Here is a 21,610-nt window from a genome sequence, read left to right on the forward strand (position 1 = left end):
TGCAACCAGTGTTAAAGACTGCGATGGAGCTCCGTATGCCACGGCAAACTGGCTGACACTGACGGCGGCGGTGCACAAATGCTGCGCAGCTAGCGCCATTCGACGGCCAACACCGCGGTTCCTGGTGTGTCCGCTGTGCCGTGCGTGTGATCATTTCTTGTACAGCCCTCTCGCAGTGTCCGGAGCAAGTATGGTGGGTCTGACACACCGGTGTCAATGTGTTCTTTTTTCCATTTCCAGGAGTGTATATACCTTTTTAAACAGGGTTGTAGCCTCTCCCCGATGTTATTCAATCTGTATATTGAGCAAGCACTAAAGGAAACGAAAGAAAAACTCGGAGTAGGCATTAAAATCCATGGAGAAGAAATAAAGACTTTGAGGTTCGCCGATGGCATTGTAATTCTGTCAGACAGCAAAGGACCTGGAAGAGCAGCTGAACAGAATGGATAGCGTCTAGCGTCTTAAAAGGAGGATATAAGATGAACATCAACAAAAGCAGAACGAGGATAATGGAATGTAGTCGAATTAAATCGGGTGATGCTGCGGGAATTAGATTAGGAAATGAGACGCTTAAAGTAGTAATGAGTTTTGCTCTTTGGGGAGCAAAATAACTGACGATGATCGAAGTAGAGAGGATGTAAAATGTAGACTGGCAATGGCAAGGAAACCGTTTCTGAAGAAGAGAAATTTGTTAAGATCGGGTGTATATTTAAGTGTCCGGAAGTCGTTTCTGAAAGTATTTGTATTGAGTGTAGCCATGTATGGAAGAGAAAGATGGACGATAAATACTTTAGACAAGAAGAGAATAGAAGCTTTCGAAATGTGGTGCTACAGAAAAATGCTAAAGATTAGATGGGTAGATCACATAGCTAATGAGGAGGTATTGAATAGAATTGTGGAGAAGAGGAGCTTGTGGCACAACTTGACTAGAAGAAGGGACCGGTTGGTAGGACATGTTCTGAGGCATCAAGGGCTCACGAGTTTAGTATTGGAGGACAGCGTGGAGAGTAAAAAGCGTAGAGGGAGGCCAAGAGATGAATATACTAAACAGATTCAGAATGATGTAGGTTGCAGTAGTTACTGCGAGACGAAGAAGCTTGCACAGGATACAGTAGCATGGAGAGCTGCATCAAACCAGTATCTGAACTATTACTAGGGGCGTTCAAAATATTGTGCAACATATTCTTTTCTGACAGCAGGCTGGTATTGTACAGGATTCCAATACTCCATTTTATTCCCTAGTATTTTTGATACAAAATGCTATTTTTCAACATAATCTCCGTTCAGTGTGATGGCCCTATACCACTTTACTGGAAGGGCCTGTACGCCCGCAAGGTACCACACCACTGGTGGACGTAGGAGCCAACGTCTGGCTGCATCAGTAACCTGTGCACCATCCTCGTACTGCTTCCCGCCGGGTGCGTCCTTCATTGGGTCAGATGGAATTCGGGAGGAGCGATGTCCGGGCTGTAGGACGGATGAGGAAGAGCAGCACAGTGAACTTTCCTGAGCTTCTCTCCACTGCGCAGACTTATGTGAGACCAAGCGCTGTCAGGAGAAGGTGGTTTCTGTGGCGACGAACGCGCGAAGCCGTTCCTTCAGTTCCCTGAGGGTGGCACAATACACTTCCGAGTTGATCGTCGCTCCATGAAGGAGGACATCAGAGAGCATAACCGCTTCAGAGAACAGCACTCCATGTCTTTGCCGGCTGAGGGCGTGGCTTTGAATTTTTCTTTCGCAGGAGAGGTGCTACGACGCCACTCCACGGATTAATGCTTTGTTTCCGAATCGAAGTGATCAATCCATGTTTCATCCTTGTGAGGAAGCTCGACAAAAAATTGACACGATTAGCACTCGTAAAGCTCAAGCAATTCCGCACAGATGGTCCTTGGTTCCAATGGCTCTGAGCACTATGGGACTTTATATCTGAGGTCATCAGTCCCCTAGAACTTAGAACTACTTAAACCTAGCTAACCTAAGGACGTCACACACATCAATGCCCGAGGCAGGATTCGAACCTGCGACCGTCACGGTCGCGCGGTTCCAGACTGTAGCGCCTAGAACCGCTCGGCCACCCTGGCCGGCGATATTCTGTGACCGCTTTGTAGTTGCGTACTTCGAACACATATACTTCCGTCCAGTGTCTAGATATACATCTACATGGATACTCTGCAAATCACATTTTAGTGCGTGGCAGAGGGTTCATCAGACCACCTTCACAATTCTCTGTTATTCCAATCTCGTATAGTGCGCTGAAAGAACGAACACCTATATCTTTCCGTACGAGATCTGATTTCCCTTATTTTATCGTGGTGATCCTTCCGCCCTAGGTAGGTCTGTGTCAACAAAATATTTTCGCATTCAGAGGAGAAACTCTGTGTTTGGAATTTCGTGAGAAGATTCCGTCGCAACGAAAAACGCCTTTCTTTTAATGATGTCCAGCCCAAATCCTGTATCACGTCAGTGATACTCTCTCCCATATTTCGCGATAATACTAAACGTGCTGCCCTTCTTTGAACTTTTTCGATGTACTCCGTCAGTCCTATCTCGTAAGGGTCCCACACAGCGCGGCAGTATTCTAAAAGAGGATGGACAAGCGTAGTGTAGGCAGTCTCCTTAGTAGATCTGATACATTTTCTGAGTGTCCTGCCAATAAAACACAGTCTTTGGTTAGCCTTCCCCACAAAATTTTCTGTGTGTTCCTTCTAATTTAAGTTGTTCGTAATTGTAATTCTTAGGTATTTAGTTGAATTTACGGCCTATAGATTTGACTGATTTATCGTGTAACCGAAGTTTAACATCATTGATCATTATGTTGGCCACTTCATAGTTCATTTTTAGACCCTAACCAACACTTTACGTTCTCCTGTGTGGCGCGCAGAATATACGGTTCAATTTGTACGCGCTTCGGGGGTTTCCACGGTTCTACGTATAGTACGCAGAGCTGCTAAATCTGGCCGAACAAAAACACTAACCCTGATGCGCACAGAGCACGGGTCAGAGATGCGGGTGCATCATCTCTGGCCGCTTCACCTGCACGCCGGAAGTGAGCAGCCGCAGTGCATGGCGAGCGATGACGTGCCAGTTCCTCAGCAACCCGTGAGTCGGTGAGAGATCTGCAGAATTTGCTAGCCATGCCACCAGCCGAACACATTCCGTATCGAGGTAAGTCAGGGGAGCAAGGGCCACGTTAAGTCTTGCGTTAACTTTCTGAAATATAGCGTCACGGTGACCCTGGAGATAGGGCACATCCATAGGCCGCAGCAAAGTAGTTAATCACGTCGCAAAGCAGGTAGCATTCCATAGCTTCATGCCAGGTGTACGACGGCGACGATTTCGATGTGGGAACGCCTGTTTTCCTCGCTGCACACGCGGATACGTCCATTGTAATGCTGTGCGCAGAAATGGGTTCGAGTGAAAAGTTTATGAGGTGCCTGTCTTGTCTTCGTTGTCCTTGGGCGCACCTAGTCCCACTATAGGTATGCATTCCTTCTGTGTTGCAGACAAGCCTACTCCCTGGTTCAACGCAAGTTATGTGTTAATATAATACTGCAAGGTGAGGGAACACTATGTCTGACCTTTCGAGCGCTACTCGCGTGGCACTAGTATGACGCTGCATGGTGCTGAGTACGGCCCTGCTGGACCACAGAGTCCATATTCGCGTGGCAGTCCTGGGATAAATGGTTCAAATGGCTCTGAGCGCTATGGGACTAAACATCTGAGGTCATCAGTCCCCTAGAACTTAGAAATACTTAAACCTAACTAACCTAAGGACATCATACACATCCATGCCCGAGGCAGGATTCGAACCTGCGACCGTAGTGGTCGCGCGGTTACAGACTGAAGCGCCTAGAACCGCTCGGCCACAGCGGCCGGCTAGTCCTGGAATACTGACCCAAGTGACCAGCAATATTGCCGATCAATTAATCGGAACTTCGAGAGGCCATGATCCCCGGCTGGTCCCGGCGGAGGTTCGAGTCCTCCCTCGGGGATAGGTGTGTGTGTTTGTCCTTAGAACAATTTAAGTTAAGTAGTGTGTAAGCTTAGGGACTGATGACCTTAGCAATTAAGTCTCATAAGATTTCACACACACATTAACATGCCATGATCCTGCTGCCGTGGAACTTGTACAAATAATGGTACACGTTTCTCGCTCTTACATTTAGCATAACATCGTCATTTTACAACCAACCAACACTGAAACGTTCTTTCTGAACGAGACATTTGCTGCGTAATCTTTTCTTACGTACGGAATGTACATGGCGTTAATCCTACCTGCTTTGTGCGGCTGCAGAGAAATCCTAATCATTTGCGTATCCAATTATGTAGTGCCCTCCGTGCCAGTTTGACGTTTATTACACTACTGACTATTAAAATTGCTACACCAAGAAGAAATGCAGATGATTAACGGGTATTCATTGGACAAATATATTATACTAAAACTGATATGTGATTACATTTTCACGCAATTTGGGTGCATAGATCCTGAGAAATCAGTACCCAGAACAAACACATCTGGCAGTAATAGCGGCCTTGATACGCCTGGGCATTGAGTCAAACAGAGCTCGGATGGCGTGTACAGGTACAGCTGCCCATGCAGCTTCAAGACGATACCACAGTTCATCAAGAGTAGTGACTGGCGTATTGTGACGAGCCAGTTGCTCGGCCACCATTGACCAGACGTTTTCAATTGGTGGGAGATCTGGAGAATGTGTTGGCCAGCAGTCGAACATCTTCTGTATCCAGAAAGGCCCGTCCAGGACCTGCAACATGCGGCCGTGCATTATCCTGCTGAAATGTAGGGTTTCGCAGGGATCGAATGAAGGGTAGAGCCACGGGTCGTAACACATGTGAAATGTAATGTCCACTGTTCAAAGCGCCGTCAATGCTAACAAGAGGTGACGGAGACGTGTAACCAATGGCGCCCCATACCATCACGCCGGTGATACACCAGTATGGCGATGACGAATACACGCTTCCAATGTGCGTTCACCGCGATGTCGCCAAACACGGATGCGACCATCATGATGCTGTAAACAGAATCTGGGTTCATCCGAAAAAACGACATTTTGCCATTCGTGCACGCAGGTTCGCCGTTGAGTACACCATCGCAGGCGCTCCTGTGTGTGATGCAGCGTCAAGGGTAACCGCAGCCACGGTCTGCGAGCTGAAAGTCCATATGCTGCAAACGTCGTCGAACTGTTCGTAGAGATGGTTGTTGTCCTGCAAACGTCCCCATCTGTTGACTCAGGGATCGAGACGAGGCTGCACGATCCGTTAAAGCCATGCGGATAAGCTACCTGTCATCTCGACTGCTAGTGATACGAGGCCGTTGGGATCCAGCACGGCGTTCCGTATTACCCTCCTGAACCCACCGATTCCATATTCTGCTAACAATGTCGCGATTCGATGAACTGCAATCACGATAGGCTACAATCCGACCTTTATCAAAGTCGGAAACGTGATGGTACGCATTTCTCCTCCTTACACGAGGCATCACAACAACGTTTCACCAGGCAACGCCGGTCAAGTGCTGTTTGTGTATGAGAAATCGGTTGGAAACTTTCCTCATGTCAGCACGTTGTAGGTGTCGCCACCGGCGCCAACGTAGTGTGAATGCTCTGAAAAGGTAATCATTTGCATATCACAGCATGTTCTTCCTGTCGGTTAAATTTCGCGTCTGTAGCACGTCATCTTCGTGGTGTGGCAATTTTAATTGCCAGTGGTGTAGATTCACGGTGTTTCAGCTTTACTGGCTAGCAGTACCCATACACTCGGTCACTGCTGGCGCCAGTAAACGGGTGCAGAGTGTTGTTAAACTGTGTTCGCTAGCGACGCTGTGGGCTGTTCTGTGGCGCGCCAGTGATGTTGCGGCCGCTCGTCGTAACGCGGAGGGCGTGATGCACGCCAAAGGCCAGCGCCGGGGCCTTCGCCGCGTCCGGGTTCGGCAGGTGTCTGCAGACTCCCCACGACATCGCCCGTGCCCTTCTCCAAGTACCTCTCTCTGACTTCACTTTCCTAGCAAATATCGAATCATTCACGCAGTACTTGCTAGCCCAAAATCAACTGACGCCCTTTTTCATATTTGTAGATGAAACCTCCGACAGACACTCTTGGATATTGCAAAATGTTGTGTACATAGTTCCGCGTAGTCAGCGCGTACACAACTTTCCCACTAGAGCGCGCCCCGCTAAGCGCAACAGCGCAGGCGCAGCGCTCGTCCGTCTCCGCACTACGAGATGGCGCTGTCTTAGAGACGGACCAAATTCTGCTTCCGCCGATTCGCAGATTAATATGTAACGCAGCCAATGAGATTGCCGCTAACGTAGAACCTTTTCTCCTCGCGGATCACACTCGCGCAGTGATACCTGAACGCGCGAGGTATTATAACGAGTGTACAGACCTCCGATTGGTCAGTCTGCATCAGTCTGCATTAGTCTGTAGTCAAGTTTCAGTCTGCGCCTAATAAGATTGTCGTATTACTGTACATAGCCATAAAGAGAAATGTTTAGACACTTTGTCATGTATCAGAGATATGTGAGAATAAGATTAACGTACCAAGACCAAAGGAACTTCAGATTGTCAATTGTAAACAGCATCCAGAAACAGGTTACGTAATATCTATGATTTTTATTATTTTAATAAATGTGTGTGAAAATTAATCAAGTTCTGTTTAAAGTTGGTCACCGTCAATCTGCTACTCTAAGCGTTAAGTGGTATTTCTATCATCTGACCTAACGGCAGAAGATAAACACGCCACGATAAGACCACGAGACATATTGCTGACACTCACCTACTTATTTAGAGCGACAAGTCAAATAATCGGACGGTGTGTGTACCGAAGGTCTTACAGTGCGCACACCACACAAAACAAATGAATGGCCCATCGTTTATTTCTGACGGCGGACCTGTAGAAGTCTGGGCTCCAAGCTTTCGGGATCTGGGACGCAGTGTGCAGCTTAATATGACAGCTCTCTCACATTCCCACACAATTTTTGGGGTGTCTGATACCTTATCTCAGCTGCCAGTCTTCTCGTACGACTCTTGAAATCCATAATATATGAGTTGACTCTACTGACAAAATGTCAGGGTTAGTGAAGCCTGACACTGTCAACATGGAGACGGCGGTCTTAATATAATTTACGAAATATGTTTTAATGATTATACCGCACTTTTTTTCCCTTCACCAGTTAAAACAGGGCTACTAGTTTCGCCGGTCGCTGTGGCTGAGCGGTACTAGGCGCTTCAGTCTTGAACCATGCTGCTGCTACAGTCGGAGGTTCGAATCCTGCTTCGGGCACGGATGTGTTTGATGTCCTTAGGTTAGTTAAGTTTAAGTAGTTCTAAGTCCAGGGGACTGATGACGTCAGATGTTGAGTCCCATAGTGTTTAGACCCATTTGAATCATTTTGAACTAACTAGTTTCAGTTGCTTTCTACAACCATCTTCACATCGCCCAAATCGTAAACAAGCGGTGAATATGCAGTAAAAACTATCACCATTAGCTCTAATCATGCAATTACTTGCATTCGTATTGTAGACCGAGAAGACTATGACATTATGGAGTTACAAACGTCATCGTGAGCGAGCCAGGCTGTAATCCAAAATCTCGCAAGATGACGTTTATAATGAAGAGGAATGGCCGGTTGCATTAGTAAAAACTTCAGCAGAAACCCAGTATTAACAATTTTACAGTAGGCATTATAGCGAGAACAGAGTATGCAACTGTTACAGGGATTGTTAGTAGTTCCATAGTCTGGCTTACAAAGGAGTGACCCTACTTGGCGTATAAAATTATTGAACTTATTGAAATTTTTTTTAAAGATAACTATTTTGTACGCCAAGCTGGGCCACTCCTTTGTAAGCCAGACTATGGAATAGCACACAATCTCTCTAACTGTTGGAAACTCTGTTCTCACTATAAAGCCTGTTGTACAATTGCAAATAAAGGACTTTTGATCAAGTTTTTACTAACGCAACTGGCCATTCGCCTTGGTTACTACGGTCATCTTGCGAGATTTTGGATTGCAGCCTAGCTCGCTCACGACGATGTTTGTAACTACATAATGTCATAGTCTTCTTGGCCCACGATATGAATGTAAGTAATTGCATAATTACAGCTAATGATGATAGTTTCTACTACCTAGACACCGTTTTTTTTTACAACTTGGACTATCTGAAGATGGCTGTAGATAACAACCGAAACAAGTTGTCTTTTAATAGCTGCTGGCCGGTGTGGCCGAGCGGTTCTAGGCGCTTCAGTCTGGAACTGCGCGACCGCTACGGTCGTAGGTTCGAATCCTGCCTCGGGCATGTGTGTGTGTGTGTGTGTGTGTGTGTGTGTGTGTGGTGTACTTAGGTTAGTTGGGTTTAAGTAGTCCTGATGGCCTCAGAAGTTTAGTCCCATAGTGCTCAGGGCCATTTCAACCATTTTTTTTAATAGCTGAAGAAAAAAATTCCCGTCTAGGCATTAAAAAAACTTTTTGGTTAAATTTTTTTAATTCTCAAAATATCAGAGTTTGGATACTTTCTGAGAGCTTTGTATAATAGACCCGTGCTCTCCCGTGGCTAATTGCAGAGTAATTGCGTTTTGTTTAATTTCTTACACACATTCAACTTTGTATCTGTATTCCACTGTAAATAACCGGGCTATGATGACACGACTCTTTTTTTTCTTTTTTTTTAATCCGGATTAAGTATTTAGGTTACTGCTTATTGATAATTACGTTGCCCTACACATTTGTATTTTTTGCTTAATATTGACAGCTTTCTTGCTTCTAAATTTTACAGTACAATTTCTATTTGCGGTCTGAAACCCGGTGCATCAAACTCGGTCCATGTAGTCTATTTCTAAAATCCTAGACCTGCGCTGAATACCTTTGCAATTTACAGCAATGTTCTCGTAGCAGTTACCTGACAATCGCTATTAGCACGCTAAGGACCTTACGGTAACTTGAGACCTTCCGAAATTAAAACGGAACTCTACTTAGCAAGCAAAAGTAACAAAAAATAAGCAAACAAAGCAAATATCCCGTCTCCTCACAACCTCGCCGATTAGGCGTATCTGAACTTCACGCGGGAAAGCGCGCCTCTGACAATTCGAGGGATCGCGTTGGTGCTGCATAGTTTTAGGTTAGAAAGCACGCATTGCCAAGCATGTTTTGGTTGGACGTAACTGGTTTCTCATTGGGATTATACCCCTCAGACTGTTCCAGTTGTGCAAAATTATCCTATATGCAGACCAAAATGCTGAGCTTTATTTTTTTATCTGTGCTTAAGATTCCACATCAGCCGCGGTGCCCTAGAATTAAATTAGAAATAATTTCCACCCTATCTGACGACCAACTAATCGGTAGGTTTCTCTTGGTTGTAAGACAATGGAATCTCTTTCGATGCATTCTCATTTGGGATCACTATACTCCACTACAGGCATCACTAGTATTTGAATAAAATGACCCTGCTGTGCAATAGATGAGCCCGCTCTCCCTAGAGGATGCAATGTGTTAATAAAAACTTTTGAATTATTAGCACATTTATCAGCAGATTTACTATGCATTTAAGTGCCTCGGTATTGAGTATCAGTCACGCTATCTGACATTTCGTTAGATATTCGAGGAACTGGAGTTTCCGCGGCAGCTGGCTAAAAACGGCCTCTTCCCCCGTTTTCGGCGTCCTGTTGTTCGCCAAGTTTCGCACGTTTATCTCCGGCCGTCGCCGCAGCAGCAACACGGGCGGGGAGGAGAAATCTCGTGCCTGGGACCTCATTTGAATACAATGGGCCGTAACGTTTCACTCGCGCATTCTAATGAGAAACTTGGCGCATACCACTGAGACCGTCTCATTCCAGTGGAGGTTACGGATCAGTCCTAGTGAACGTCTCGATCGCACATCAGCGTCTCGCGTAGTTTGAGGGACATGTCATCCCATTAAGGCTATTTTAATAAAGGAAAAGGTTTGAAGTGAAAATACCTAGTCTGGTGGTTAAATTGTGAATTAATGCCAGTCCACTACTAACTTATATTTCTAGGGGAAGTAAACTCACCCCTCTCCAGATAATAAAACTAAATCCTAGTAATACTGGACGAGCGAGTGCGGTGCTTGTTGCTGTCACTGAATAACAAGGAAAATTAAATCGTACTCATACCAGACGAGGGAGCGCGGTGCTCCTTGGTTTCACAAAATAAGAAGTAAATTATCCTCGAACTTCGCCACTGTGCACAAAGACTGCAGTGACACAGTGAAGTTAACCAGTTGCATATACAGCAGGTTACTTTTATTTTTAATGGTTCGCCTAACCAGGAAAAGTTGTAGAACATAAAGGATCTTCAAATTCAACTGAAGTCTGCGTATCAGAGGAGTTTGTTTGCTCTGTGTGATTCATGAAATTAACATCAAACTGATAGTGACAAATCTATCTAGATATTCAGTTCAACTAAGAAAGACAGTATCACTGAGGGAGATACGAAAATCTGCTTGAAGGACTGCATGGAGGATAAGTACCCACATCCTTAACCACGTAGCTCGCGGATTCAAAGCTAAAGAATGCAAAATTACAGTTTACGGCAAATCAAATCGGCAACACAAGTTGCGTAGTAGAAACACACGAGTCATCGAGCTGCGCAGAATACGGATCGAGCTACTGTAGACTGTGAACTTAACATTTCTTCAAGAAGGCCGCTAGGGCACGGTGCCACAAAATTTTCCTCCCCAGACTACAGCCGGCTACCGATTCACTAACTTTCTTGCTCCTTCTCACCTAATCATTTAAAGGAAACTCAACATGATTGGGACGGCTCTGTGCTATTGCCATTGACTTGGGCGAGAATTGTTGCTAAATTAACGAAAAAGCAGAAGAAGGCACATGTAACTTTCCTCCTTTTGCGTATAAGACGCACATTTTTTAAATGCCAAGTTGGCGCTGGACCAAACCAGTGTCCTCTGAACTGGTCAGCCTTACGTGCCAAGAACACGTTCTAGAGCAGTGGCGGTCAACCCGGTCGCTACCGCCTGCTCCTGGACGTTCCAGCTTTGATGGTGGATGGTAGGCGGTAGGGGCATTAAAAATATTTTACTTAGGTTTCATGAAATGTTGACGTAAATTATTTGGTAACTTATTATTGCCACACGCTTTAACTTTCTGTTACCCTGCTTTATAAATTTTATAAACTTACTTCCCTACTTGGTAAATCACCGTTTTATGGAACCGGTGGGCGACTGGAAAATTTTACTACTAACAGAGAGTTTTTAGCAAACAGAACACAGCATGTTGTTCCCAATCGAGAGACGTCTACAGACGACAAAGTAACCTCTGGCGTGCCACAAGGGAGTGTTATGGGACCATTGCTTTTCACAATATATATAAATGACCTAGCAGATAGTGTCGGAAGTTCCATGCGGCTTTACGCCGATGATGCTGTAGTATACAGAGAAGTTGCAGCATTAGAAAATTGCAGCGAAATACAGGAAGATCTGCAGAAGATAGGCACTTGGTGCAGGAGTGGCAACTGACCCTTAACATAGACAAATGCAATGTATTGCGAATACACAGAAAGAAGGATCCTTTATTGTATGGTTATATGATTGCGGAACAAACACTGGTAGCTGTTACTTCTGTAAAATATATGGGAGTATGCGTAAGGAACGATTTGAAGTGGAATGACCATATAAAATTAATTGTTGGTAAGGCGGGTGCCAGGTTGAGATTCATTGGGAGAGTCCTTAGAAAATGTAGTCCATCAACAAAGGAGGTGGCTTACAAAACACTCGTTCGACCTATACTTGAGTATTTCTCATCAGTGTGGGATCCGTACCAGGTCGGGTTGACAGAGGAGATGAGAAGATCCAAGAAGAGCGTGATAGCGTTACGGAGATGTTTAGCATACTCAAGGGGCAGACTCTGCAAGAGAGGCGCTCTGCATCGCGCTGTAGCTTGCTGTCCAGGTTTCGAGAGGGTGCGTTTCTGGATGAGGCATCGAATATATTGCTTCCCCCTACTTATACCTCCCGAGGAGATCACGAACGTAAAATTAGACAGATTCGAGCGTGCACGGAGGCTTTCAGACAGTCGTTCTTCCCGCGAACCATACGCGACTGGAACAGGAAAGGGAGGTAATGACAGTGGCACGTAAAGTGCCCTCCGCCACACACCGTTGGGTGGCTTGCGGAGTATAGATGTAGATGTAGATACAAAAGTGGACGGTAGCAGAAAAAGGTCTAGAGCAATGCAGTAGTATTGGTTGAACCAAACTTTTAGAACGAACACAACTGCCTCTCACATGCTGATCGGATGGTGCCGCAGGGTCTCGGTGGTTGATTTTCACACAGAAACGCAAAAATGTGAAGCTCAGAGTTGGTCACTGGGGACGACAGGGCGGCCACAGCGTTCACTGGTGACAAGAGGTGCACGCAAAAGCCTGGCTCTCAAAAGCCGCAGCACAAAGCGGTTCACTGTGTAAGTAGGCTGTTTAGGTTTTTTTATTGGTAACGCCGCCGCCACGTAGCGCTCTGTATGAAAATCACTGGCTGTGCCGTGTGCAGTCTGTGGCTGGTTTGCATTGTTGTCTGCCATTGTAGTGTTGGGCAGCGGCAGCTGAATGCTAACAGCGCGTAGCGTTGCGCAGTTGGAGGTGAGCCGCCAGCAGTGGTGGACGTGGGGAGAGAGATGGCGGAGTTTTGAAATTTGTAAGAATTGGTGTCATGAACTGATATATATATTATGACTATTAAGGTAAATACATTGTTTGTTCTCTATTAAAATCTTTCATTTGCTAACTGTGCCTCAGTAGTTAGTGACTTCCGTAGTTTGAATCTTTTATTTAGTTGCCAGTAGTGGCGCTCGCTGTATTGCAGTAGTTCGAGTAACCAAGATTTTTGTGAGGTAAGTGATTTGTGAAACATATAGGTTAATGTTAGTCAGGGCCATTCTTTCGTAGGGATTATTGAAAGTCAGATTGCGTTGCGCTAAAAATATTGTGTGTCAGTTTAAGCACATTCGTGTATAATTTTTCTAAGGGGTTTCACATAGACCAGTCTTGTATATTTTTTCTAAGGGGACGTTTCAACTGGTCGACTTCCGTGAAAACTGCGCGTATCTACATCTACGTAGATACTCCGCAAGCCACCGTACGGTACGTGGCGGAGGGTACTCTGTACCATTACTAGTCATTTCCTTTCCTGTTCCACACGCAAGCAGAGCGAAGGAAAAACGAATATCTATGTGCGTCCGTAAGAGCCCTACTTTCTCGTATCTTATCTTCGTTGCCCTCACGCGCTAAGTATGTTGGCGGCAGTAGAATCGTTCGGCAGTTTCCCTTCAAATGCCGGTTCTCTAAATTTTCTCAGTAGTGTTTCTCGAAAAGGACGTCGCCTTCCCTCCACGGATTCCTATTTGAGTTCCCGAAGGATCTCCGTAACACTTACGTGTTGTTCGAACCTGCCGGTAAGAAATCTAGCAGCTCTCTCTGAATTGCTTCGATGTCTTCCTTCAATCCGACCTGGCACCGATGCCAAACACTCGAGCAGTACTCAAGAATAGGCTTCACCAGCGTCCTTTGTGCTGTCTCCTTTACAGGTGAATCACTTTTTCCTAATATTCTCCGAATAAACCGAAGTCGACCATTCGCTTTCTATACCACAGTTCTCACATATTCGTTCCATTTCATATCGCTTCGCAACATTACGGCCAGACATTTAAACGACTTGACTGTTTCAAGAAGGACACCAGTAATACTGTATCCGAGTATTACAGGTTTGATCTTCCTACTCATTGGCATTAAGTTACATTTTTCCACACTTGGAGCTATCTGCCACTCATCACACCAACTGGAAATTTTGTCTAAGTCGTCTTGTATCTTCCTACATTCCCTCAACTTCGGCATCTTGCCATACGCCACGGCACCATCAGCAAACAACCGCAGACTGCTGCCCACCCTGTCTGCCAAATCACTTCCGTGTACAGAGAACAACAGCGGTCGTATTACACTTTCGTGGAGCACTCATAGCAATACTCTTGTCTCTGATGAACGTTCGCCGTCGACGCAACATACTGGGTTCTATTATTTAGGAAGTCTTCGAGCCACTCACATATCTCAGAAGTTATTCCACATGCTCGTACCTTCGTTAACAGCCTGCAATGGGTCACCGTGTCAAATGCTTTCCGGAAATCTAGAAATACGGCATCTACCTGTTGCCCTTAATCGTTCTCAGAATATCATGTGAGAAAAGGACAAGTTGAGTTTGGCATGGGCGATGGTTTCTAAAACCATGCTGATTCGTGGACATAAGCTTCTTAGTCTCTAGAAAGTTTATTATATTAGTACTGAGGATATATTCAAGGATTCTGCAACAAACAGAAGTTAGGGATGAAACTTCCTGGCAGATTAAAACTGTGTGCCCGACCGACCTTCGCCTTTCTTTTAGGAGTGCTAGTTCTGCAAGGTTCGCAGAAGAGCTTCTGTAAAGTTTGGAAGGTAGGAGACGGATACTGGCAGAAGTAAAGCTGTGGGTACCGGGCGTGAGTCGTGCTTCGGTAGCTCAGTTGGTAGAGCACTTGCCCGCGAAAGGCAAAGGTCCCGAGTTCGAGTCTCGGTCGGGCACACAGTTCTAATCTGCCAGGAAGTTTCATATAGGCGCACACTCCGCTGCAGAGTGAAAATCTCATTCTGGAAACATCCCCCAGGCTGTGGCTAAGCCATGTCTCCGCAGTATCCTTTCTTTCAGGAGTGCTAGTTCTGCAAGGTTCGCAGAAGAGCTTCTGTAAAGTTTGGAAGGTAGGAGACGGATACTGGCAGAAGTAAAGCTGTGGGTACCGGGCGTGAGTCGTGCTTCGGTAGTTCAGTTGGTAGAGCACTTGCCCGCGAAAGGCAAAGTCCCGAGTTCGAGTCTCGGTCGGGCACACAGTTCTAATCTGCCAGGAAGTTTCATATCAGCGCACACTCCGCTGCAGAGTGAAAATCTCATTCTAGAAGTTAAGGATATTGGTCTTAATTTTGCAGGTCCGTTCTTTTGCCTTTCCTATATCCTGAGCCACCTTCACCTTTTCCCAGTAACTTGGGACTTTGTGCTGGGTGTAGATACTAACGATAAATGCAAGCTAGGTAAGGAGCCAATGCCGTAGAGTACTCTTCGAAAAATCGAACTGGGGTTCCACTCAGACCTGGCGATTTATTTGCTTTTCAGATCTTTATCCCCAAATGCGTTCTTTGCCTAATGAGATTAACAGAATGCCTTCTGCCGACAAAAGAGGCCATAGCGACAGTTTCGGACACGGCGCCCGAGTGTGTAGTGTGCAAAGCCACCTTTCCAAGCACAGAGCTCCAGTATTCTCACTAAAGTAACCACGAAACAGCGGTGGAAAGTGAGAAAAAATCGCATAGCGATATGTGGCAGTAACATCACAGAACAAAATCGTAATTGACAGCTGCCTTTACAAAGTCATTGTTAAATTCCAAGACGAGTTAACTGTTGGTTATTCTGGCTGAGGCAGTATGTCTTCAAATTTTCGTGTCTAGATATGACACCCCCTCCATTCCTCTCCCCCTCCTCTCTCTCTTTCTCACTCTCTCTCCCCCTCTCCCCTGCCCCTCTCCCGCCCCATCTCCCTCTCTCTCTTCCTCTCTCTCTCTCTCTCTCTCTCTCTCTCTCTCTCTCTCTCTCTCTCTCTCGCTCTCTCTCTATTTCTTTTGATCGCTCCCTACCCAAAATAAGACGTGTCTGCTATGTTAGGAATACTTCTCTTGCTGCGACACGTCTTCTTCTACTGTTAAATCTGACAATATTCAGACTTTATTTGAATACCATTGTGTAAATGCAGAAAAACAACTTACAATTGACTTTTCTCTGTGCCTGCTTTAGTAAGTTCATATTTCCATTCATCGACGAACCTTATACTCAAACAGTTAGACTAGATAGAGTGGTTCTGTCAAGTAACGTTGAGCTGCTCTGATAAGATTTCAACAGGCTTACAATTGCACTACGTATCTAACAATTAAAATTGCGTTGCCTTTACAGAGTCATTGTTCTAATTCCAATCCTATGTTGGCAGTTGGAGTAGCACAGGTGACATAAATATGTTGTGCTAAATTGTAATAAGGGTAGTTAGTTGCTATATTTATAGTCCGTGTGTGAGCGGATGATTTGTGTCAGAAGTCGTCACCTGGTTATAATGATGCATGCTTTATGTTACTCATCTAAAAATTTATATTCAGTTCTGAACCTCATAGCCTTCATTCGAGGCATCTTCTGTAGACCAGGCCGGTAGGAAGTGTAAATGCCGAAATATAAATATACTGAGCTGCCGGAAGAAAATTTCCTGCTCCCTAATTTCTGAGTAGAATTGAATTCTTACCTACTAAATTATAGAAATGTTATTATACAAACAAACACTTTTTGACCTTTTATTGTTCTTCACAGAAGTAATTTTTCAAACACTAGTAATTCATGACTTCAATTATTTGCTAAATATATGCTTATAAGCGTTCTTTAACTTAAAAACTCAACATACGGCATTTACCTCAGAGCGCAAAATCTGACAGGTTTACAAACTGAAATGTGTACCGACATTTGTCACTCTTTCTTCTATCGAAACTGAAATGTTTGCTCGAATAAGGTCACGCTCGATTCCTCCCTCACCTTAGTTTTGTCTAACTGTTCTCATACAACGTCTTTAACGAATCTACGTCGACGGGTCATTAAAATGCTGATTTTTGCCCTGATTTTCTCATTCCGCTTCATGTTCACCGTCTGCTCTACTAGACTGAGGCGGTAACATTCCGTACCGTACAGGTGGCCGCGCCACAGAACATGTGTGCTGCAGCTGTGTAGTCATTGTAACGTGCACCTGTTTACCGTCTCTCCCACCGCATGCCTGCTGCCTGTTCAGAGGGCAGACCTCCAGTCTAAAGGGAGCGGCAATAAAGGCGACGATGAACCGCCGAGCTGCTTGCCGCACGCCACTGCGTGCAGAATGCGCCTTACGACTGCGTAGCCTTCAGCAGCAGCGAATGCCTTTATTAACGTCGAACCGCGACTGCAGCGAGAGAAGAGAAAAGCAGCAACCTGCGGTTTGTATCCGAAGCAAACCGCGCACACAGATTTACAAAACCATTAGCCTGTTAATGACACGTGCGCTCACTGCTGGTGCTCGGACATCCGTGACTGTTTTAAACGTCTGCGGCAGGAATGGGAATGCAGTAAATAAGAGATATTTTCTGCGTCTCACTAGAGCGCCTCGAAGACCCTTTATAGTCTAAAGTGAGGAACGTTTCAAGAACGACGTTGTTCGTCTTGTACACTGAAGAATGTGGAATTCATAGAGACTATATTTCTGTCGTTACCATAGAGAAGATCCATTATCGAGTGAGACAACAAGCGTGTGTAATACAGAGTGTTCATAAAGTTAAAAGCTGCCTCCTTTGTGTGTTCATATAAGTGTATACGATGTTACATGCTCTTAAACAGATGCTCTAAAAGTTTTTGAGGAATTGAGATAACACATCGGTGAATTTATTTCTGCACTTCGAGAATAGTATAAGCGTGAGTTCTGTAAGCAGGGTCTTGAAAGAATTCCACAAGAAAAAGTCAGGCAGAGACAATGTGGGCTCAACCGCTTCGAAATTAATCTACATCTACATGAATACTCTGCAATTCACATTTAAGTGCTTGGCAGAGGATTCATCGAACCACAATCATACTATCTCTCTACTATTCCAATCCCGAACAGCGCGCGGGAAAAACGAACACCTAAACCTTTCTGTTCGAGCTCTCATTTCTCTTATTTTATTTTGATGATCATTCCTACCTATGTAGGTTGGACTCAACAAAATATTTTCGCATTCGGAAGAGAAAGTTGGTGACTGAAATTTCGTAAATAGATCTCGCCGCGACGAAAAACTTCTTTGCTTTAATGACTTCCATCCCAACTCGCGTATCATAACTGCCACATTCTCTCCACTATTACGTGATAATACAAAATGAGCTGCCCTTTTTGCTCGCTTTCGAAGTCCTTCGTCAATCCCACCTGGTAAGGATCCTACACCGCGTAGCAATATTCTAACAGAGGACGAACGAGTGTAGTGTAAGCTGTCTCTTTAGTGGACTTGTTGCATCTTCTAAGTGTCCTGCCAATGAAACGCAACCTTTGGCTCGCCTTCCCCACAATATTATCTGTGCGGTCTTTCCAACTGAAGTTGTTCGTAATTTTAACACCCAGGTACTTAGTTGAATTGACACCTTTGAGAATTGTACTATTTATCGAGTAATCGAATACCAACGGATTTCTTTTGGAACTCATGTGGATCACCTCACACTTTTCGTTATTTAGCGTCAACTGCCACCTGACACACCATACAGCAATCTTTTCTAAATCGCTTTGCAACTGATACTGGTCTTCGGTTGGCCTTACTAGACGGTAAATTACACCATTATCTGCGAACAACTTAAGAGAACTGCTCAGATTGTCACCCAGGTCATCCAGGTCATTTATATATATCAGGAATAGCAGAGGTCCCAGGACGCTTCCCTGGGGAACACCTGATATCACTTTTGTTTTGCTTGATTAGAAGTCGCTTGTGAGGAACGGTGTCAAAAGCTTTCCGGAAATCCAGAAATACGAAATCAACCTTAGATCCCCTGTCGATAGCGGCTATTACTTCGTGCGAATAAAGAGCTAGCTGCGTTGCACAAGAACGATGTTTTCTGAAACCATGCTGATTACATATCAATAGATCGTTCCCTTCGAGGTGATTCATAATAAATTACTTGTCCGTCACAACACTGGTCCAAGAAATTTTTAGTGTTGTCGGCTGTACGTGTGGCAGGATTGTTGTGCTGAAATCAAATTTAGTATAACTGGTCTTCAGGTACAGCATTTGCTAGGTGGTGCTCTAACAGAACGTAATGCTCACTTTTCACCGTGCCATCAAGAAATGTGATGAAGATTCGGCAAGTGGCGTCTTGTACCAAACACGCACTTTTTGTGCGTGCATATAAAACTCGTGCAAATGGTTCATATGGCACTGAGCACTATGGAACTTAACTGCTGAGGTCATCAGTCCCCTAGAAATTAGAACTACTTAAACCTAACTAACCTAAGGACGTCACACACATCCATGCCCGAGGCAGGATTCGAACCTGCGACAGTAGCGAAAACTCGTGCAGCTGACTGTACTTTCTGTATCGCATATGCGTGAATTCTGTGCGCTCGCTCTATTATTATCAACGTGGAACCCTGCATCGTTAGACCAAACCAATCTACGGATTATTTCCCGTCTGGTACTACAGATGATATGGGCAACTGACAGAAAGCTACACGTTTTCCATTATTTTTAGGTAACAACTATTGAACAGCACGAATTCTGTACAGGTGCATGTTTAAGCACTTGACCAGTGCTATGTAGGCAATGCCTACGGAGGGAAAAGACCAGCTAGCCGGGTGCTGCACTTGACTACACGAGACTTGCAGAATTTGTAAGCTCCACGTTGACCAATATTTCTAGTGTTGGCCCTTTCCGTCGACCAGCTATGGCTGCACCTACCGCATTTCCAATCTTCTGGAACTTGTCTTTTAGCCGCGTGATGATGGACTCGTTTTATGCTTCTGTACCATCATTTCCCATGAAAACATTCAGAGTTTCGGCAAAACTGGCACGAATAATGTACTCATTGTCAATGAATACGCTCTTTTCTGTTGGGTAAACCATTTCCTCCTCAGTTAAGCAAAGATCATACATGCAACAAAAAAGGAACATTATTCCGCAAATTTATGTCGCGTTACGCTGCTTACGAACCGTTAACGAATTCACAGGTTGGATTCCTTCCTGACACATCTAAACATCACTAATCCGAAAATCCAATTTACTATGCAGATGAAGAAAAAAATTGGTTCAGATGCCTCTGAGTACTATAGGACTTAAATTCTGAGGTCATGAGTCCCCTAGAACTTAGAACTACTTAAACCTAACCAACCTAAGGACATCACACAGACCCATGTCCGAGGCAGGATTCGAACCTGCGACCGTAGCGGTCGCGCGGTTCCAGAGTGTAGCGCCTAGAACCGCTCGGCCACTCCGGCCGGAGGAGATGAAGAGTAATGGCCAACTGAATTATCTGGACGTGTCTGCGATTAAAGGACGGGACGAAACGTTGGGCCATAAGGTGCAAAGAAACGCTACACATGCTGATCTTTATCTGCATAAAGATCCAAAGCACCACCCTAGACAAAGAAGAGGTGTAATAAAAACCTTGGTAGACAGGGTGTACTAAATTTGTGTACCTGCTTATTTAAAAGATGAGATTGAACATCTACGATCGGCTGTCGTGAAACATCGGCGACTGGAGCAGGAAAACTGGGTAGTGACAACGACACACAAACTATCCTCCGCCGAAAGGTAGCTTGCGGAGTGTAGATGTAAATGCAGATGTAGAAATCTTTTACAACACTATGCAAAGATCGTCCATGACTGAATATGCCGGCCTGAGTAGCCGAGCGGTTCTAGGCGCTTCAGTCCGGAACAGCGCGACTGCTATGGTTCGAATCCTGCCTCGGGCATGGGTTTGTGTGATGTCCTTAGGTTAGTTAGGTTTAAGTAGTTCTAAGTTCTAGGGAACTGATGACCTCAGATGTTAAGTCCCATAGTGCTCAGAGCCATGACTGAATATCCCTGAAAGGCTCTGCAGTTAATCACGTTTCTGTACAACGAACTTTTCTTACTCAGTGATGAATTATTACAGAATATGTTACAGTAAGACATCAGGGGATCATAATGGGAGAAATAAATCAATTTTCGTCAGTTTGATTTCCAAACTCGGATATTACCCACAACGCCGAAGTTGAATAACTTAGCTGTTTAAAGGTTGGTTCAAATGGCTCTGAGGACTATAAGACTTAACATCTGAGCTCACCAGTCCCCTAGAACGTAGAACTACTTAAATCTAACTAACCTATGGACATCACACACATCCATGCAAGAGGCAGGATTCGAACTTGCGACCGTAGCGGTCGCGCGGTTCCGGACTGAAGCGCCTAGAAATGCTCGGCCACACCGGCCGGCGCTTTTTAACTAAACCTCTAGCATGTAGTAGGTTCTTAGCCATGTAAACGCTTCATAATTTAGAATATTCTATTTCACTTACTGTGGTAACACTCGTCCATTATTTCTAGTGGCGTACCCAGGCCTTGGGCGGTACAGAACTAAGTTTTATCGAAGTTCAGTGACAGCCCTTTTGCAGAGAACCTGTTATTAATTCATCAAGTATTGAAGTTCCTCTATTGTATTAGATCGTGGGGATATTAGCTAGCTGGAAATGATGCTGAATTGTGAAATGAATCCGGATAGTTATGACTAGGGTAACTGATCTGTAGTTTCACTGTGGAAACTTGATGTTTCTTTTTTCCTTTTTTGTATGACTCTCAACACGAGTAACTCTGAACACTCATGTTGGTCTTTCTTTATATGTAAGTTCCAATGATCCAGCTGAAGGTGGTGCGTTGACAGCGTTGTACACTGTCCGTTCCACTAATCCGATCCCTGGTGCGGTCTAGCGGTTCAGGCATTCAGTCCGGAACCGCGCGACTGCTACGATCGCAGGTTCGAATCCTGCCTCGGGCATGGAT

At 45.0% G+C, this 21,610-nt stretch overlaps 1 protein-coding gene and 1 non-coding gene across 5 annotated transcripts in view; both read left to right on the forward strand.

Annotated features, from left to right (window-relative positions):
• LOC126266913 (serine/arginine repetitive matrix protein 1-like) overlaps positions 1-21,610 on the forward strand; it is a 221,392-nt gene that overhangs the window by 24,258 nt on the left and 175,524 nt on the right. The gene's annotated exons all lie outside the window — the stretch shown is intronic.
• On the forward strand, positions 14,521-14,595 carry Trnas-cga (transfer RNA serine (anticodon CGA)). The gene has a single exon. It is a non-coding gene; the product is annotated as a tRNA-Ser (tRNA).

The sequence above is a fragment of the Schistocerca gregaria genome, chromosome 4, assembly GCF_023897955.1.
Source record: "Schistocerca gregaria isolate iqSchGreg1 chromosome 4, iqSchGreg1.2, whole genome shotgun sequence".
Taxonomy (NCBI): Eukaryota; Metazoa; Arthropoda; class Insecta; order Orthoptera; family Acrididae; genus Schistocerca; species Schistocerca gregaria.